At 39.4% G+C, this 21441-nt stretch overlaps 1 pseudogene; it reads right to left on the bottom strand.

The window, feature by feature from the left end:
• Window positions 1-3705: 3705 nt before the first annotated feature.
• LOC131272979 (ras GTPase-activating protein-binding protein 1 pseudogene) lies at window positions 3706-21226 on the bottom strand (annotated as a pseudogene).
• Between the last annotated feature and the right edge of the window lie 215 nt (window positions 21227-21441).

The raw sequence follows: 21441 nt of genomic DNA, 5'->3' as shown, positions 1-21441 counted from the left end.
CAAAAAAGACCAAGACAAAGCTCTACCCTTTAATAATCACCTCTCAAGCTCTTTGTGTTCCCCAGCCATACATAGCTACTATCTGTTTCCATCTTTCTAATTCATTTGTATTTATATTTTGTATAGATGGAGTCAAACAATGTGTACTACCTTTTGTCTAGTTTCTTTCTGTCAATCTTTTTAATTTTAGACATTTTTTGTATAGCAGTATTTTATTGTGGCTTTTAATTTGCATTTCCCTAGTGACTAATGATATTGATCCATGTGCTTATCTGATCATTTCTATATCTTTTTTAAAAAGGTGTCTGTCCAAATCTTTTGCCTATTTTTAAGACAGTTGTATTAGTCTGAATTCATAGTGTACAGTATAAGAGTTCTTTATATAATATGGATGCAAGCCCTTTGTCAGATAGATATACATACAGATACTGAGGGCAACTAATTTTCTTGCAGTGTGTTTTGCCTTTTCAATTTCTTAATGTGTCTTTAAACATAAGTTTTAAATTTTGATGAGGCCTAATTTATCAATTTATTTCTTCTGTGATTCATGCTTTTTATGTCCTACTTAAGAAAATCTTTGCTTATGTGAAGATCATAGAGATTTTTCTCATATGTTTGCTGTTAGAGGTTTTATGGTTTTAGCTCACATAGTTTAGCTTATGTCCACTTCAAGTTAATTTTTGTGTAGGTGTGAGATAAGGGTCAAGAATCACTATTATTTCATATAGATATCCAGTTTTGTGCTATTTGTTAAAAAGTCTTTCCTAGCCTCCATTGAATTACTTTGGTTCCTTTGTAGACAATTAACTGACCATACACATGTGGGTCTATTTCTGGATTCTCAATTCTGTCTCAGTCATCTATATGCCTATTCATACAGTAATATCATATATTGATTAGAATAGCTTTATAGTAAGCCCTGAAGCCAGCTGCAGTAAGACCTTTAATTCCTTTAATTCATTCTTTTATTCAAAAGTATATTTGGAATACTAAGACCTTGCATTTTCTAAAAATATCTACAAAACAGCTTGCTTGATTTTGATTGAGACTGTGGTGAACCTAAGTATTAATTTGTGAAAATTGAGGTCTTAACAATAATGAGAGTTAGAATCCATGAACATGATTTCTCTCTCCAGTTAATTAGGCCTTGATTTCTTTCAGCAGTGCATTAGATTTCAAGATACAGATCTTGTGCATATTTTGTTAAAATTATGTTTTGGGTTCTATTGTTAATGGCACTTAAAATTTAATTTTCAAATTATTTGTTGTTATAGAAATACAGTTTATTTTTGTAAATTGGCCACACTCCTGTGACTTTGTTAAATTTGTTTCCAGTATTTTTTTCTTTTTAGATTCCTAAGTATTTTTCTATGTACACAATCATCTCATCTGAAACTATACAAAGTTTTACTTTTTACTTCCCTTCCTTTTTTTTTTTTTTCCTGGCTTCCTTGGGATTGCACACCTGTCCCCATTCAATAGTAGCACCTAATGTTTGCCTCAGGCTCTGTTCACCAAGGAACGCTTGGGCTGTGATGGCACTCTGTAATGAAAGGCAGAATTGTAGCATCCCATAGGGATTTGGGATAAGGATATGGCCTATATAGATATAACCCTTCTCTTACTGCCATTACCAGGGAGAAAGACTGTAATGTTTACAGGATTGCAAAAGGGAATTCATAGTATCTTCAATCCCTTCATTGGCTCCAAACCATACCTAGAATGGAGGTATAGGGACACCTGACTTCATGCTGGCTTGTCTTTGCTTTGCACATGAGAATTCACATCTTTCCCCCACATATTTCATTATTTTGTTATGCAACCACAGAAGTAGGAATGGTTAAGTGTCAAGTGATTAAGGGGATTTGGATTAATCACTTAATAACTATTTATGAAAAACAACCATTGAATATAGAAATGGCACTATGTAGCCAACAGATAAATGTTGAAAGTGAATCTTCCATACTGTGTCTAGATATTGAGAATTTGGATGATGTAAAGTATGGTTGTTGTTTTTCTATTAGTCTATATTGCCAGATTAAATTTTCTTCCAGAAATATTTTAATAAAAATTGGCCATTCCAAAAAACACCCACCACATGCCCACCAATAAAAGAGAGCCATAACAAAATAGAAAATTTATCATATGGCAATGATTTAAAAGAAGAGAAAAAAAACCAAGTAGCAGACACTTGAGCACATCAATAAAATCCAGTATTAAAATCACATTTCTTCTTATGGGCTATGATTAGGAATCTAAAATACATACTGAAATAAAACTTATTACATATGTTGAATTATTTGGGTCAAAGGACATCTATAGAAGTATCTGATCTCAAAGGCATTCCAGTTTGAGACTCAATTTCAGAATAAGGCATAACAAATGTTAATAGAAGACATACGGGTAAAAGAGGGACTCTAAATTGCCCATGTACTCTGAACCTGATAAAACAAATCTAGATTTTTTAAAAATTATTTTTTTCTTTCAACAGTTGTGAAGACAGAAACCAAAGATAAATAGAAGGCATAATGGTTTTGCTCTGGTTATTTGTTTACTGGATTTTGGAGATTTTCTTTGTTGTTTTTTACAAATTCAAATTAAACATGAAAAATTCTACTTCAAAAAAATCTAACAGTTCAAGAAAAGCATCAGTTGTACTCTAGACATTTAAAGTCTGTCTCACAATTTAATTTTCAGTGGTAAAAACAGGTTTTAGAATTGTTTTGTGATCACATAGCAAAAGGAAAAGAAAACTCTTAACACCTTTTATTCAGTTTTTTTTTTTTTTTAAAGATTTATTTATTTATTTAATATCCCCCCCTCCCCCGGTTGTCTGTTCTCCGTGTCTATTTGCTGCATCTTGTTTCTTTGTCCGCTTCTGTTGTCGTCAGCGGCACGGGAAGTGTGGGCGGCGCCATTCCTGGGCAGGCTGCACTTTCTTTCGCGCTGGGCAGCAATCCTTACGGGGCGCACTCCTTGCGCGTGGGGCTCCCCTACGCTGGGACACCCCTGTGTGGCACGGCACTCCTTGCGCGCATCAGCACTGCGCATGGGCCAGCTCCACACGGGTCAAGGAGGCCCGGGGTTTGAACTGCGGACCTCCCATGTGGTAGACGACCGCCCTAACCACTGGGCCAAGTCCGTTTCCCTTTATTCAGTTTTTAACCACACCAGCGAGAATCAAAACTGTCATTTTTTCCAAAGGCAATTCTCCACACCAGAAGGTAGCCATGACTCAAATGAGAAACAATTTGGGTTTTCTTGTCTTCAAAATATTTATCAAATCCTATATTTCTCACAGGCTTTTGAAACTCATAGAAAATAAGAAATATTCCAATGAATGAAATATACCAAATGTCAATAATAAGCAAGACACATTCCTTTGGAGAAATGGCTATTAAAAAAATTCAGTCTGTATATGCAAAATAAGCAAGAAAATTCAGTCTTTTTTCCCCCACCTTCTTTTGAAATCCATTTTTTCCTGAAATATCATTCTGCAAAATTGGAAGTAAAAGACTAAAAGGTCAGGAGAGGAAGCAGAGGGAGCACATACCATTAACACAAAAAGGAGTAAAGTTGTACAAACTTAAGCAGTTTATGACAGACTAGAGTCATACTCCAGGATACCAAAGGCTGGTTGAAGAAATTCACGGTTCCGCAAGACCTAAGGTTTGTACTGCTGCATGAAGCTCAGCAAAGAGCAATTCACTGCCTCAGAACAATCCCCCTTCCCACTCCAAATCCTGGTTTCTGTACCTTTCTTCCACGGGGAGGGCCTCTCATCCCACCACCCAGCCCACTTCTAGGGCCTCTGGGTCCCCTCAGGTGGTTATCTCGACCATTCCCTTCCCTGGATGCTTCTCTTCCACATTCAGACAACCTCACCTCTGAACATATGAGCCTGTTGCTAAGGACCTTCTGAACAGGTTCGCAGTCTTCAAACATAGTAAAACCAAATGAGGTCATTTCCCACTTTCGTTAACACGCTCCACCACATTACCATAATTTTGAAAGAAATCTTTAAGTTCTGATTTGTCCACCTCATGAGACAGGTTGCTAATGAAGAGCTAGTGACTGTCATGGTGTCTCACAATTCTTCAGGGTTCAACACCCCCTTGCCCATCACCCTCACAGATTGGTGTAGATCCCCTCTGTGGAGGAATATTTATTTGTTATTCTCGCACTCTTTGATCCCTCTGAGGCCTCTGTGGTGGAATCTGAGATTCAGGCTTAGACTCTGGACAGGGCAGTAAAGCTAGTATTTTAACAACATGAGGTGGTATCCCAGTACCTAGAACAGCTCCACTGGGCGGGAGGTTCTTATTGGTCACAGATGCCCAAGAAAATGTCCTCAAGTCTTCCTGAACAGTCTGAGCTATGTCTGTAGGTGCTGGAGAAGAATTTCTCTGAGCATCCTCAGGTGCAGTTTTTTCTAATACTCGTTCAGACTTTTCATCTAGGATTAGATATGGGTTCTTGCTCCAGTTCTGGTTCAGGATTGGGCTCTGGTTCAGCAACAGTTTCCCCTAAATGTTCTTCAAAAGTTTTGGCTGACAGACTGATCATAGAAAGTTCCAGAATCATCAGGTACCTCTGGTCTTTCTTCAGCTGCCTCCACTTCTTCCTCAGGCTCCTCTTGAGGCCCAGTGACAGAGCCATCAAAGTCCTCATCTTGGTATCTGAAGGTATCATTGTGAGCATAGAAATTATGTGCAACAGAGCCCTTAGGAGCAAAGACAGAAGTCTGCATGAATCTCCTCAAAGTCTGGTAGTTTCATCACCTGGACCACAACACCATCATTTACAGTGGCATTAACATCAATATGGCCAATCTGTGTGGCAGTTGGTAAAGTTCTGTGACAGTACTTTCCTATGGATTTCTTTCTGTCCATACATCACATCTGCTCGTTTTCCACTTGAATCCAACCCCCTCCCCCAGACAAAAGAAGAAATTTTTCCATAAACTCTATGGAGCATGTCTGGGTATATGCCTGGTTTAGCAGTGTATTATTGCCTGATAACAGGGACTAGGTTTCTCTACAGCCATTGCTTTAGTCAGTTCAACCTGTGTGCTGAGCAGAAGAGGAACCAGCTTTGCTCCAGAGCAGCATGGAAGGCAAAAAATCCCTCACGCAACTACATCTGCACACCTGTGTTCTGATATAAGGAAAAGAGCCAAAGGAAAGGCCAAGTTGGAAGGCTGGACATTACCCATTGGCTGAGGCCAAGCAACTAAGACACACAAGTGACCCCCTAAACTGTAGTTTAAGTGGTTCAGAAGGCCTAAGGTGGAGGAGTTTATGCAAATACTGGGCAAATGCAATGGGGGATGTCTCCTAATGCATTTGATTCTTGACCCCTAGTATCCCTGGAATGGCAGAATTAGTTAATGGACAACTGTATCATGCAATGGCCCAGGGATGCGAAGGTAAAGGAGAACTTATTGTAGATAACCCAACCAGGTAAAATGTTTATGTAAAGAAGGAAAGGAAAAGCTGGGAGGTGTCATTTTACCAGATAAAGAACCCCATCCAGTTGAGGTTGGGCTAGTTGAGGGAAACGTAGTAGAGTGGGTGGCAGGAGTAGGAAATGATGAATATCAACTATGGTGTCATGACTTATTACCCAAGGAAGATACCAGTAGCTAAGAATATTTTCAGTGAGTCTATTTGTTGACCAGTTAGGTCTTTTTTGCCCCTTTCCTTTTCCCTACCATTTTATATAGGAAGTATGGGGGGAGCTTATTATTGCAATACACTTTACAGATGACAGATTAGGTGGGGCCTCCTCCACACCTGATGGAGAGGTTCTGGCCTTGAGGTTGTCTTGTTGGGGAGATAGTGAGAGTCTCCTTGGTCTAGAGTTGCCTAGGGTTAAGAGGAAGCAGAATGTTATTTTATAAGACGTAAATATGGAAACAAGGATGGAAATGTATGCTGAGTATTCAAAGGGGTAGACTGTGTCAACAGTGGGCCTCTTTATCGTCAGATCGATTCCTTGCTCTTAACCTGGATTACGTAGAAAACAAAGCCTGAGGTAAAACTCAAGTGTGATAATACTTTCCAGGGAGGTGCAGTCCCAGGGCAGTGAAAACGAGGGAAAATTGGGAAGTGAGGCAAGGCAGGATGGGAAACAAACGCAGGGGCTACGTTCCTGAGCTGGCCACTGCTCCCTGAAGACCCGTTGCTTGTCACCACGGAGATTGGGGCTGCACAGGAACCCCACATCGATAAGCAGTCCCTGATGGGAGGAGTGGAGAGAAAAGGTACCTGCCAATTCTTTTCCACCTTTCATCTCCTCCTGGTTACTAGTTCATCCCAAGCAAACATAGGTAACATGTTTTCCTTTATCTTGGGATCCTGGACCATTGCCTGATACAGTTACACATTCCAACTAGGGAAAGGATCAGAATAGATATAATTTATATTAAGTATAGGGTAGCCAAAAAGTTTGGAAATATTGATAACCTTTTATTTTACTTCTTACAGATTGAACCCCCTTGGTTATGTTTTTGGGGATGTATTAAAGGCTCAGGTTTATACAGTGAAAGTCAGAGAAAAATCACTTGAGTCAACCCATCACAGAAGCTTTCAGATGAATTCTTGTAAATGAGGAAGGGACTGTAATTAAAATATGATTTTGATCAGTGTCTTAGTTTGCTAAAGGCTGCCAATGCAAAACACCAGATATGGGTTGTCTTTTATACTAGGAGTTCATTAGGTTAAAAGCTTACAGTTTGGAGGCTGTGAAAATGTCCAAATCAAGGTATCACCAGAGATGCTGTCTCACCAAAGATCAACTGGTGATCCTGGACTCCTGCCATGTGGCAAAGCACAATGAGGGCTGGTGTCTGTTGCGGTCTCTGCCTTCTCTCCAGGCTCACTTACCCCCCAAGCTTGGTTATAGGTGATCAGGCATATGGCAGAGTATAATGGCAGCTCTGCTGCTCTCTGGAGCTCAACTGTGGGTGATGAGGCATGTGTCTCGTCTGTCCCCTCATCTCCTTTGTTCTCTCGGGGGCTGCTTTCTGTCCCCCTGTGCTGTGCTGATTCCAGCCTTTTAGGGTTTCTCTGTCTCTGCTGCTTTTCTCTGTGTCTGTTTTCAGTCCCCTCTTTATAAATGACTTCAGCAAGAGGATGAAGACCCACCCTGGGTCACACCTCACTGAAGCTATCCAATCAAAGGTCCCCAACTGAATCCAACCCAATCAAAAGGGTCCAATACCCATAGAAATGGATCAATTTAAGAACACAATTTTCTGAGATCCACGAAAGACTCAAACCATCAACAGCTATTTCCCATGTGTAGTACAGGATGTGTGAATTATAATGATTTTTTTTTTCTGAGCCATTATGAAGGAAGTTTTCCTTTCCCCATATCTTACTTCAGTATTTTTCTCTTCTTTCCAGAAACAGCTAAGAAGGAGAGTTGCACAGCGGTGAAATTCCATATTGACAAAAGGAAGAAAACACAATCCAGAACTTATGACAGGAAATATGATTATTGTTAGCATCTGTTCTCATCAAATCATTAAATCATAGATTTGAACAGAATCTTACTAACAAATCCAATGTATTTGTAGATTTCTTTTCTTTCCAATTTTCCTGCCAAGTAGTTTTCCATGTTTGAACACCTCCAGGGAAATGGAATTCATTTTTTTTTCCCCCTTAGGTAGTCAATCACAGGTTTTAACTGCTTATAGAATAGTTTTTATTATGAATCAAAATATTTCTTTCTGTATCTTATATCCACATACCCTACTTATAAACCTTTTAATGGTAGAAAAGAAGTGTAATCCTCAGTAACATCTATACTGCCTTCTGAAGCTGAAGTCCACAATCTCAGTGCAATAGGTCATCATCTTCCTGGGCCTGACCATTAATTACAGAGATGAGAAACAGGAATGATCGTCTTGTTTTATTTAACATATAGTTAAGGTATATTCCCTATTTCAGACTCTTATTATTTAGGGAGATAATGTCAGGGAATTGGATCTATTCATTATGTAGTAAGGACCCTTATCACCATTCTTGGTATGGTTGTTTTCTGATAAGCATTTTCAATAATTCAGGTGAGTTCTTCATTCTTGGCCTTGTTTCCTCCACCACAGATGGCTATAATAGTAGAAGAACTGAAAGAAAATATCTTTGATTTTATGGCCTTGGAGAACTCCAGGAAACTCCTTGCACATATAAAGTGATTTTGTAATTATTTTTTGCTCTCAAAGTTATAGCAGTTGTCAAAAACCGAAACAAAGCAAAACACATGCTGAAATTTGTAGGGAGTAATATTAGGAAGTTGGGCTAAGGATAAATATTACTCATAGCATTCCACTTTAATGACTTATTAAATGTTAAAATTCTGCACATTAGCCATTTATTCTTAGCTATCATAGGAAATCATTATTTGTTGACACATATATTTGAAATAAGGTCTGACAGAGAGGACTGCAGCACACGCATAGCATGCTTCTTCAAAAAGATTTTCTTAAACTCATCCTTTTCAATGTTTTCTTTTGGACAGTATTCTGCACCAGGCTACAGCCATCTCCAATGATTTTATGCTTCTGCAATTTTTTGACCGAGACATTAATATGTGTTTTGTTTGATACAATGTTGCAACAACACCTTTAATGTATGCATTAATTCCTTTCATCTGGTTTAGCGGCTCACTATACTCTTACTTTAACCACAAAACATTTTTGCACCTCAACCATGGTCCAGGTGCTGTGCTAGGTGCCAGCGATACCAGGAGAAGATATTGTGTTTTTGTTGTGGTTGTTCACTGCAATGCTTTCTTCTGCTAGTCTATAAACTCCTCAAAAATAGAAATTATGCCCAAACACCTAGGTTGGTGCACTGGAGATTGTGGTGGATTGAATTGTGCACTACGGTTTGGACATGTTCTTGGTCTTAGCCCATATTTTGGTGCATGTGGTCCCATTATAAATAAGGTCTATTCAAGATGTTATTCAGTTAAGCTGTGGCCCACCTGAATCAGGTTGGGCATTATTCCAGATTATTCCTTTCCTCTATGGGCAGAGTGAAAGTCAGACAAGAGAGAAGCCATGAGGAGCTGCTCCAAGCTGGAAGTCAACAGAACCTGGAAGAGAAAGGAGAAGACCCTGCCACGTGCATTGCCAAGTGAAAGAAAAGCCAGGGAACAAGGGCTGCCAGCAGCCAGATACAGGATGTCTCCGGCTTCTGGGAGAAAGCACTGCCTTGCTGATTCTCAGGTTTGGACTTCTCCTAACCTCAAAACCATGAGCCAGTATTACTGTTGTTTAAGCCAAGCCATTGTATGGTATTTGTTTTAGCAGCCAGGAAACTAAAACAGAGATCTCAAGGGAGGCCAGTGTGGGAGGAGGTGATGGGAAGTGGGAAGAGTGAGAGAAGATGAAGAAGTGGTCGGAGGCCAAATGATGAGATCATTTTGGATTATTATCCTAAATTCAAAGTGAAGCCATTGAAGAGCTTTAATGGAGGAGAGAATGGGTAAAACAGATTTAAGATTATAGCCTGGCAGCAGAGGGAGATGTCAAGTAGTCCAGAAAAAGCAGAAGCAAAAATAGAATGATCATACACAATAAGAAAGTGGAAAGGGAAAATGGAGTTCAATATCACATTTTCAAATGATATGTTAGCAAATGTCCTAAAAAGGGAAATAATATACTACTTTCATTCCTTTTAGCTTAGGAGATTTAACTTCTAAATGAACCTAAAATTTCAGTAATAAAATAAAGTATATGTAATTTACGATAATGCTAACAGACAACATCAACTTATGACAGGATAATGCACAATGAAATGTTGGCTGAGTGAGAATTAAAACATACATCAGTTAAGATGGCGATAATAGGTTATAAGAGTCTAAGGCCTATATGAAAGATGAAAATTTAAATGTCTTATTTTTGTAATAAATGTAGTTTAACTCTAAAACAAAAGCAAACTTAATGGCCTGCAGCTTTAGTTAAATCACTGTGGGAAAAGCAAACAGATGTAGCTCAAGTGGTTAATGCCTGCCTTGCCATGTATGAGGTCCCCAGTACCTCTTAAAAAAAGAAAAAGATGTATTACTGCACTATTGAAAGGTATAAATATAATTCTAGCCTTAGAGAAGTATGAAAAGTTACAGGAATAATAAAAACAAAGAAGTTAAAAACTAGTGTTATATTTTAGAATAGATTTGTGTGTGGAGAATAGCAATAGATTTTCTAATACTTCTATATGTTTATTTTTTTTGCTACTTTGAGGTGTTCAAAAGAATTATACCCGATTTTTAATCACAGTTTAAAGTTTCATTTATGGGATGAAATTTGAATATGTATGTTGAAATTAATGTTCAAAAGTTTAAAAAGTTTTTGGATTTTTTCTGTTAATGAATTAGTTATCTATTTCAGGGTAACAAATCACCCCAAAACTTATTCACATTTTTCTGGGGCCAGAATTCAGGCAGAGGCTTGTTGTGTGTCTCTGACTGAAGGTTTCTCACCAGGCTGCCCTCAGGGTGCTGTTTGGGCTGCGGTCATCTCAAGGCTCAAAGGGGAAGTTCCACTTCCAAGCCCACCCATGTGGCAGGACTCAGGTCCTCACTGGCTGCTGACTGGAGATGATTCCTTGTTCTGTGGACCTTTGCAGAGGCTACTCACAGCAGGCAGTTTGTTTCCCTTAGAGGGAGGGGAGGGAAAGAGAGAGGGAGAGAGGGAGAGGCACACCAGTCTTTCTGTAACCTAATCTTGAAAGTGACATCTCTTCAATTTTGCCCTATGCTACTCATTAGAAGCTAGAAATGAGTCACTAGGTCCAGCTCACACTCATGAGAAGGACGTCAAACAAGGCACAAACACCAGGAGGAGGGGCTCACTGGAACAATTTTAGAGGGTGCCTACCCTAACTAGATGTGCATACTTTATAAAATAAAGATCACTTGAATTATAAATTGTAGTAAGTATTATTCTCCATTTGCAAAAGCCCTTGGGCATCTAAGTTGGTATTTTTCCTTTTCATGGCTGCTCAAGCGAATACCATACAATGGGTTGGCTTAAACAATGGGAATTTAATGGCTCAAGGTTTTGAGGCCAGGATTATTCCAAATCAAGTCCAAACCAGGGCCTCACATGGTGAAGCTTCCTTCCAGAAGCCTGACATTCTGGAACTGGCTGCTGACGATCCTTGGTCCTTAGCTCTTCTGGCCCACGGCGATATACCTGGAGGGCTCTCCCTTTGCCTCAGGTTTCTCTTGACTTCAGCTCCTGGGTGCTTCTCTGTGGGTTTCTCCTGCCTGAATCTCATCCTGCTTATAAAGGACGCCAGTAACAGGAGTAAGACCTGTCTGGATTGAATTGGGCAACACCTTAATTGACGCAAAGTCATCAAAAGGCCTTATTTACAATGGGTTCACAACCTCAGGAATGGATTAAGGCTTTTGCTGGGGTACAAGGTTCCAAACTACCAGAGTTGGAAATGATCAGTGTGCTTTTATGTGCTCTATCTATATACTTCTTGAGATCATGCACTGTGACTTTACCTCTGTCCTTAGCACTTAATATAATTTTCACCACGTGGGAGGTGTTCTAGAAATTCATGCTTAATAGATGAATTTATGAGTATAGTTTGAAACAGTTTGTAAGTTTTGTTTCATATATCCCCTGAAAATTTTTAGAGATCCAAATAGCGAGACTGATTTTTGAAAATTTGTAAGACCTGTATAATATTTGTTGTCACTTTATAAATTTAATTTTGCCTGTGGCAATTTCAAAGGGTCTTTTTCACTTCTGACTTTGTAATTTTGCAATGTGTCCACCAGAAGGCATCACCACACAAATCAAGCTCTAAAATCAAGGTTCCTATATTTTGAAAATAAGAAGTCTTCCTGGTAAGGATAAACAAAGATAGTCTCATAAACTGCTATTGGGAATCTTAATTAATAGACTGTTACTGCAAATAAATTTTAGTAAAATATATTGGTAGGCTTGAAAATGGTAATGCTTTTTTTTTATAGATTTATTTTATTTATTTATTTCTTTCCCAACCCCGCCACCTCCTTGTTTATGTGCTCGCTGTCTGCTTTCCGTGTGTTCTTCTGTGTTTGCTTGTCTTTTCTTTAGGAGACACCAGGAACTGATTTGGGGCCTTCTGGAGTGGGAGAGAGGTGCTCAATCTTTTGCACCACCTCAGCTCCCTGGTCTGCTGTGTCTTTTATTGTCTCTCCTCTGTGTCTCTTTTTGTTGCATCATTTTGCTGTGCCAGCACTCAATGTGGACCAGCTCTCTGCTTAGGTCAGCTTGCCTTTCACCAGGAGGCCCTGGGAATCAAACCCTGGACCTCCTATATGGTAGACAGGAGCCCAAGTGCTTGAGCCACATCTGTTTCCCAAAAATGGTAATACTTTTTGATCCAATGATTCCAGTGATAGAAATCTATCCTAAGAAAAATAATATACACGGACAAAATGTTATGCTTATTTACTTAGCATTATTTGGGTTGTCACATATGAGGAAAAGTGTTGCATTCAACAATAGTGGAAGGGCTAAATATGTATGCTACAATCATAAGACTGAAAAATATGAAAACTTTAAATTATGTTTATGAAGTATTGAATGATATGAAAAGTGCTTTGATATAGTGTTAATTGAAAAACTAAGATACCAAATAATTTCCTACAATGTAGAAAATACACATAGAAAAATATGAAAAGGAAACATATTGGCAATTTTATATGCAGATTTTAAGCTTTTTCTTTCTATTTTTCCTTGTTGTCCTAATTTATTTATATTTATTTATTTTTTATTTATTTCCCTCCCCCCTTGTGGCTCACTCGTTGTCCTCTCTCTGTGTCCATTTGCTGCGTGCTCTTCTGTTTTTTTGCTTTGTCTCCCTTTTTGTTGCGTCACCTTGCTGAGTCGGCTCTCTGTGGTGCTTGCGCACCAGGTGACACTCCACGGCACTTGCGGGCGAGCCTGCTTTCACAAGGAGGCCCTGATACATGAACCCAGGGCCTCCCATATGGTAGATGGGAGCCCAACAGATTGAGCCACAGCTGCTTCCCACTTGTCCCAATTTTTAACACCAACATCTTGGAAATAATATGTTATTAATAAAAAGATCTCAAATGTATCACCATACAGAAAGAAAACAAAAGATTTTAAGTACTTACTATAATTCCAAATTCTTTGTCTTCTACTATATTAAACCATATAAAATATTTATTCATTCAATTATTATTTATCTATTTTTTGTGCCAGATATTGAGATAAAGGTTGGTGATACAAAAGTGAATAACACACAATTCCTGTCCTTACTGAACATATGATTCATTGGTGAGAGAGACATAAAGTAGATACTTTAAACAATTATATGGTAGATGCAATGAAAAAGACTAATGATTGTATAATAAATTTACTTTATCCCATTTTATGGTTTCAATTCTCCCAATTTTGAACTCTTCAGTAATATTTTATTAATGCTGTGACTTACTGAACTTAGGGCATATTATTCATTGTTTAAGGCTTTTCCAGAGAAAAACATGATACATGGTTAAAATGATATTTATATTATCTCTCCAGTGGTTCCAAGTATTTCCCAGTTGGAAAAGAGATTCTCTAACTGTGAGAAAGGATTATGGATGCTGTTGTTAAGGTAGATTATGATGGAACAAAACAATAATAATTGGAAAAGTAAAAGTCCCTCCTACCCTCTCCCCATTTTCTTCTTACAATTCTTAATGTAACTATTTTCTTCATAGACAAGGGATGAATTTTCTTCAGGAATTTTTTTTAGAACAGGGAAGCAGGAATATGCATGAGTGTAATACAGTTTCAACTACAATAGTTAGAAGTTGGTGTGCAGAATCTCTTGCTAAATATTCTTGTTTGAAGCTGAGATAATTTTTAAGAATATGGATTGCTTCAAGATTTTCCCTGTTCTCTGGTGTAAGAGGAAAAACAAATTTGAAAATTAAAAAATGGTTTACTTCTCCCCGTTGAACATAAGGGAAGAGACTCCCGCTTCCCACTCATCTCTTAATATTTACTTTAAAAACCATGTAATTGTAAATTCTCTCTTCGTCTTCTTGAAATGTAATCAAGGAAGATATTGCCCCTATCTCCTAGTTTCTGGGAAAGAAATTAGCATAACTCCTAGGGATCTCCTGGATCCCATTGTAAACCTACTTCTGAACTATCTTGAGAAAGCATATATAATATGTTTTAACCATCTGGCCACTTAAAGAGGATGAGCTTTCTTAGTTTCTTTGTGATCTCCTTGTGGATTGTCTGCCATGCAGTACTTTCTGGGTTAATGCTTATTCAATAACAAAATTGTTTTTATTTCTCTTCTGTTTTTGTGGAGTGGTCCTCTGGGTTGGGAGAAGACTTTGTCTCAGTGTTTTAGCTAAACAGTGCGTATTATGTAGAACATGTGTGGCAACTCTCTTTGGAGAGGATGAGTTACCTTTCCAAAAGCTGCCTTTTGGGATGGCTTTCCCCTTTCTATATTCAGATGCTTGACTTCCTATGGACAAGCTCAAGGCTTGACGAGTCTTGGATCCATGACCAGCTCAGGTATCCTTAAGACGCTGCTCTGTGAACCTAAATGTGTGTTAGGGAATTTAGTCAATATCTCTTCCTGAGATGAACAGAGGAGTTTATGCTGAGGGTCCAGCCCAGAGTCCGTAGCTTGCTAAACTTTTAAGATGTAAGCCTATTAAGAAAGAAACATTAAACAACAGTCATTGTGAAAACTAAATAGGTGAGCAGAAGTGCTTTCAATAGGGTGATACCAAACAAATTCTTCTTTCCAGTTGCACCTCAAAGGCCAATTTCTGAGACACCAGGGTTTCAAAGAGAGAGGGAGTTTGTTTGCACAAGCAAAAGGGAGTCATTCGCCTTAGATGCTCAAAAACTGCCTGCTCAATTTGCGGAAATTCTAATATTGTATAATGTCAGGTTGTTAATGAGTAATTGGGGTGGAGTTTGCACAGGTCCTTTCATTAATAAACATTAAGGGGCTGAACAGGATGGGAGGAGGGTGAGTCACAAAGTTATAACCGTTATCGGAGATCGAGGCATTCTGTAGGGGGAATATCAAAATCAAAGGTCAGCCACAAGGTTTTTCATGTGGATATCAAACAGAGGAAGGTGAAGTGGTCACACTTTCAATAGAAATGTTCATATACAAAGGTAAGATTCTTCTGGAGTAATCATTATATTAGCAGGTACAGGTGGCTGTATACCTGGAATAATCACTATAATGGCAGGTATTTAGTTGGAAATGGCCACATACAAAGGATAAAGTCAGACTTGCCAGTTTCAGTAATTTCAAATATTAACTTTTTGGCTAATTTAGAAAGCATCTATGTAATGTTTCACTAATCATAATAATCTGTTAATTCTTAACCCTTGGTTACAATTCCTCCCACTCTGTTCTTTCCTCAATCTTGGCGATAGTCTGGACGACAATGACTGAGTTCTTTATGCTAGAAAGGGGCATTGACCCCAGGGCTTGTGGAAATGAAATTCAGAGTGTGGTTGTACATATTCTTTAACTTTAGGTTTTGGCTGAGTATTAGCATTTCCTCAGTAACTCTCTTATGGAAAGGCTGGCACAGGAGATAGAGACAAGTTTTAAGGATAAGTATGTTTGCAATTAGTAGCAGTAGTATCATTAATCCTGCTTGAAATATTAAACAAAACCATGATCCTATTCCTGCAGGAAGCCAGCTAAATAAATCGAATACACCAGAAGAGGGAGAGAGCAGCCTCTATTGCTTTAACTTGACCTTTCATATGTTCCAATATTTTAGTTACATTAGCAGATTCATCCCGTTTGTAGGTATAACATTCCGTTTTTGCTATAGCACGTGTCCCTCCTTGTGAAGCTGTCAAGGATCTAAAGCCATTAGGTTTTGTAGTACTGCTTTAAGCGTTAGAGTCATTTCAGTATTTTACTGTTGAGGTTATCATTTAAAGCAAGTAGAGTAAAATTGTTCAAGGCTTCCATCCCAGGTATGATATTCTTTATGCCCAATAGAGCCGCCAGATGATCATACCAGTGAAATACTGACCAGGCCCACCAAGCTGCCAATAAGGCTAGATTTGCTCCTGATGGTAAGGTTTTACAAATACTTTCTTAAGCACATCTGCCTACTCAGCCTGGGAGCTACCAGGGCCATTAGTTCATGCGACGACTATTGCGACGAGCCTCTCAAACCATCTATTCCAAACCAATCACTCTCTTGTAATATTATGGTTCATAGACCTTGCTTGGAGGCAACCAGCCCAGTGTTCTCTTATAAAGGGATTATGCTGCTGAGAGTGGTTCTGTTGTTCCCAGCAGAGGGGCAATCTGGCTTGATCTGCCACACCCAGGTGTTAGCCATTTCAAGCCATCCCAAAGTACTAAATGCCCCGCTTTTATATATTCTAATGGTTGGATGTTCAGCCTTTTTGTCTAAATGGTTTGCATGTTGAATAGCTCTTTCTACTGCCATACTCTAAGAAAACATTCGATGCCCCTGGGTTTCCAAATTAGTTGACCATTCCTTTGGATCTCCATTAGTTATGCTTATGGCATCTCAGTCGCCTTTTGTTTACGCATCTCTTGAATTACTGTTCTTAGTTCTTTCCAGTCAGTTCGCTGGAGGAGTGATATCCACCAACGTAACGCAGAAACACTAGACTTAGGTCATTGGCTGCATACCCAACAATCTGATTCATAGAATTTATGTAAGCGTGTGCCCATTGCAAAAAAAAAATTAGTGTTTGATAATATGTCAATTTACTGGGCAATACTATAGCAGGAATATAAAATCAGGACATATGTCCAGAAATAAATACTGGGAAGAGTCTAGTAATATACAATAAATAATTATCTGTTGACTACAAGTGAAAGAATTCCACTCTTCAGGTGACAGATATCTATTGAAGTTTTGGTTGTACTTAACAGAACTTAAGCAAAAATAAATGCTCCAATGGTTATCAATTCTTATCTCTTTTCCTGAAGATGTATTTTAAGTCTTCTAGAGTTTCATATTAATAACTGTCTGCTGGAAGTTTGTCTGCTTCCTGTCCTTCAAGATCTGTGGCAGTTTGTTAGTATGCATTCTGTGAAGGAGTCTAGAAGGGACCAGTTAAAGGGGGCTATTTTTATCCTACTTTGGTGAATCTATGGTTTCACTCCCATCAATTTGAGAGAGGAGTGAGTGGGTTAATAAAGTTTGCATTTAGACCAAAAGGGGGAAATAGTAAAAAAACAAGTTTTCATGGCTAAGAAATTTCAAAGTGAGTCAGGAAGGGACTCCAGAGGTTATGCTAATGCATGTCTCAGCAGGATCTCATTGACTGCCACAGGAAACAGTGCCTAAAACAGCTCTCAGGACTCTAGAGACATCTAGACAGTTTAGGCCGGGCAGACAATCTAAGGAATTTGACACCCTGTCAGTGGGCCTTACTTTAGAATATGTGCTCTGCAATGTAACAGGGTTAGACTCATTTATAATTTCCCTACACATGGCTCTTCTGCCCCTTTTATTTGAACCTATAATTAACACATCCTCATTAAATATGTGTCTCAGAGACTTAAATCTTTATTCTGTTCATATGCTGGTTGAGCCCTGAATCTCAGCAGAGTTGCAGCACCTACTCTCCAGTTCATTGAACTCACCCTGGACAACTAACAAAAGGATGATGATGGACAATGCCCATCCCAAAAAATAGAGTATTACAACTGCAAGCAAGACGGTTCCATTATCTGCCCCATGCGATCTAAGCCCCCTCTCAATCAGAAACAGTGGGCATCACCATCCCCAAATCCTCAAAATTGAGGAATGGACAAACATAAAGGGGTAATGAACAATGGACTAAGGTAGACTTACTATTATTCTGTTATAGACTTATTATTATTCTAGCAATGGAAAAATTTTTATCATTGCTATAAAGGCAGTGATTGTGCAGCACATGTGGTTCAAGCAGGTGAGCCTCTGCCTCTCCAGGAGGTCCTGGGTTTGGTTCCCAGTGCCTCCTAAAGAAGACAAACAAAGGGCAAACAATGAGCAGCTACTGAGCAAAACAATGAGCAGACAATGAGCAAAAACAACAAGCGAAACAACAAGCAAACAATGAGCAGATGAGCAACAACAACAACAACAACAACAAGCCAGGGAGCAGATGGGGCTCAAGAAGTTGAGAGTGCCTACCTTTCATGTCAGAAGTCTCGGGTTTAGTTCTCGGTGCCTCCTAAAGAAAAAACAAACAGACAATAGCAAAAGCAATGCGCAAAAAACCCAGCAACAAGTGAACAGACAAAGGAGCCATCTGGGTGGGGGATAGTAAATGCAGTGGCCACCAGAGAGGTTCTGACGGGAGGGAAAGGGAAGAGCAGGTATAACGTGGGGCATTTTTGGGACACTGGAATTGTCCAGCATGACCTTGCAATGAGGGATACAGGCCATTACACATTTTGTCAAAAATCTATAAAATTGTGTGATGCAAAGTGTACTATAGACCATGGTTAGTAGAAATGCGTCAGATGTTTTCATCAATTGTGACAAATGTAGCACATTAATGAAAGATGTTGTTAAAACGGGAAGTGGAGGAGGGGGAGGAGCTGGAGTGTATGGGAATCCCCTATATTTTTGATGTAGCATAAATGTAATCTAAACCTTCTTTAAAAATTAAAAAAAAAAGATTGAAAAATAAAACAAAAGACCTTCATACAGACCTTCCCACTTAGGTCCTAACTAATCTGTTGGAGGCAGACTTCTCCATTTCTTTAAAAGAACCGAGTCCCCAGGCTTAACATGAGGTAAGGGAACATCTGGAGGGAAAGTGAAACGATTCGAGGCATAGTGATGAATTGCCTCTAATGTGGCCCCTGGTGACTCCATGTTTTTGTTTCTAACTCTCAGACTTTTCCAGTCCAGGTACACATATCACCTTGTTTTAGGCAAGGTCTCCCACATACCATTTCAAATGGGCTCAAAGGAGCCTGCTTTTGGGTGCTACTCTTATCTGCATCAAAGCCACTGGGAGTAGCTTGCCCCATGAAAAATTAGTCTCCTGACACAGTTTAGCTACCTTCTTCTTCAGGGTGTGCTTCAACGTCTCTGTTTTCCCAGTAGATTGTGATCTCCAAGATGCTTGTTATTTCTAATGCATGTTCAGCGCTCCCAACAGTTTCTGTGTAATAAAAAAAAAAAAAGATTTATTTATTTATTTATTCCCACCCTTGCGGTTTGGTCCATTCTTTGCTGTTTCTTCTCTGTGTCTATTTGCTGCACATTTTTTCCTCTGTATCTGCTTGTCTCCCTTTGCTGCGTCATCTTGCTGAGTTAGCTCTCTACTGCACACAGGCCATCAGCTATCCGCAGCTTTGCCTTCCAAGGAGGCCCTGGATGTGAACTCAGGGCCTCCCAATTGGTAGGCAGGAGCCCAACTGATTGGTCACAGCTGCTTCCCTCCTGTGTAATTTTTGATGTGAAAGTCCCTCCATTATCACTTTGAATGGAAAATGGGTGTCCAAACCATGGGATTATTTCTTTCAAGAGCGTCTTAGTTACTTCTGAGGCCTGCTCTATCCTGCACGGAAAGGGCTTCTACCCATCCTGTCAGTGTATCTACAAACACAATATCTTTATAATATCCACATGCTATTGGCATAGTAGTAAAGTCTATTTGCCAGTCCTCACCTGGTGGTGTGCCTCTTGCTTGGACTCCTTTTGTTAGGGGCAGAGGCCCTGGTTTTGGGTTGTTTTTAGCATAAGTCAAACAGTTTTGTGTTACTTTCTGAATGGCTCTCTGTATTCTAGGTCCTAACATATAATTCTTCAACCACGGATACATGGAATCTCCTCCAGAGTGAGGACTTTAATGTAAATAAGTAAGAACTCCTTCCACTAAGTATTCAGGAATAAGAATTACTTCATCTTTCTTTTAAATCTCATCCTTCCTCAGTTCTCCTGTTTGGAAAGTTCCATTGGGAACTGATATTTTTAAGTCAAAGCCCCACTCTCTTGCCCTCAATAGATCATGGGATGAATACAGAAGAGAAAAGGTTTTTAGTCTTTTATCTGGTATCAATGATAGTACTAGAGATGAGGATGGAGTTTTTAATTAGCTGCAGCTTTTGCTTCTAAATCTGCCATTCAATTACCTTTGATAAAGTCTGTTTCTCCTTTCTGATGACTGTAGCAATGTATTATGGCAACTTCTTTAGGTAAGACTACTTCGTCTAATAAGGCTGAGATTATGTCTGTATGTTTAATTTTCTTTTTACCAAATGCTCCATGGGCATGAACTATATTAAAAACTTATCCTGGGAAGCAGATTTGACTCAAAGGATAGAGCATCCGCCTACCATATGAGAGGTCCAGGGTTTAAACCAGGGCCTCCTGACCCATGTGGTGAGCTGGCCCATGCACAGTGCTGATGCACAGTGCTGATGTGACATGCAGGGTGTCCCCTGCATAGGGGAGCCCCACACGCAAGGAGTGCTCCCTGCAAGGAGAGCTGCCCCACGTGAAAAAAGCGCAGCCTGCCCAGGAATGATGCCCCACACACGGAGAGCTGACGCAGCAAGATGACGCAACAAAAAGAGACACATATTCCCAGTGCCATTGACAAGAATGCAAGTGGACACAGAACATACAGCGAATGGACACAGAGAGCAGACAACGTGGGGGAAAGGGGAGTGGAAAGGGAGAGAAATAAATGAAAAATAAAGCTTTTAAAAAAAAACTTATCTAGAGTCTGTATATTTGTTTATTCGCTGTTCCTTTCCCAGATGTAAAGCTCTGGTGAGTACAATAACTTCTGCCTGTTGTGCTGACATAATTGGTGAGAGGGCCCACTCTCTAGTACTGTTTGTAGTACTACAAATAGTTGACTCTTGTCAGTGTACATCTACCGTCTAGATGTTCTAGAGGTTGGTTGACTAACTGTGGAAGGAAAAAATAAACTTCATCAATTGTATACAATCATGTACAGGTTCCCCTGAGAGTAAGGTAGGCAGGTTTAAACTAGAAGAAGCTTTAAGGCAATGCTTGGATTATGTAGCAGATTACCTGGATATGTGCCTAATCGTCCAGTGGTGAGCCAATACCCACCTTTCTGCTCTAACAATGGCAGGACCCAATGAGGCGTATGCACAGTGGTGGGTTGTCCTAGAGTGAATTTTTCTGCTTCTTTGAGAATGTCACAGGTGCTACTACAGCCCTTAGGCATACTGGCCATCCCTGAGTAGTGTTGTCCAACTGTTTAGAAAAAGAGGCCACTGAACATCTGGCATTTCCTAATTTTTGAGTAAGTACCCCTAATCCAGTTCCTTGTCTTTCACGTATGAAGAAGTCAATGCTTTCTTGGGTCCATGAGACCTAGGGCTAGGGCTGTTAAAAGTTCCCTTGTTATTTTCTGGAAGGCACTATTACATTCTGTAGTCTAACCTAGAG

This window comes from Dasypus novemcinctus, chromosome 20, assembly GCF_030445035.2.
Source record: "Dasypus novemcinctus isolate mDasNov1 chromosome 20, mDasNov1.1.hap2, whole genome shotgun sequence".
NCBI lineage: Eukaryota > Metazoa > Chordata > Mammalia > Cingulata > Dasypodidae > Dasypus > Dasypus novemcinctus.
Note: the sequence above shows the minus strand (reverse complement) of the source record. Positions and strands in the feature narration are given on the sequence as shown.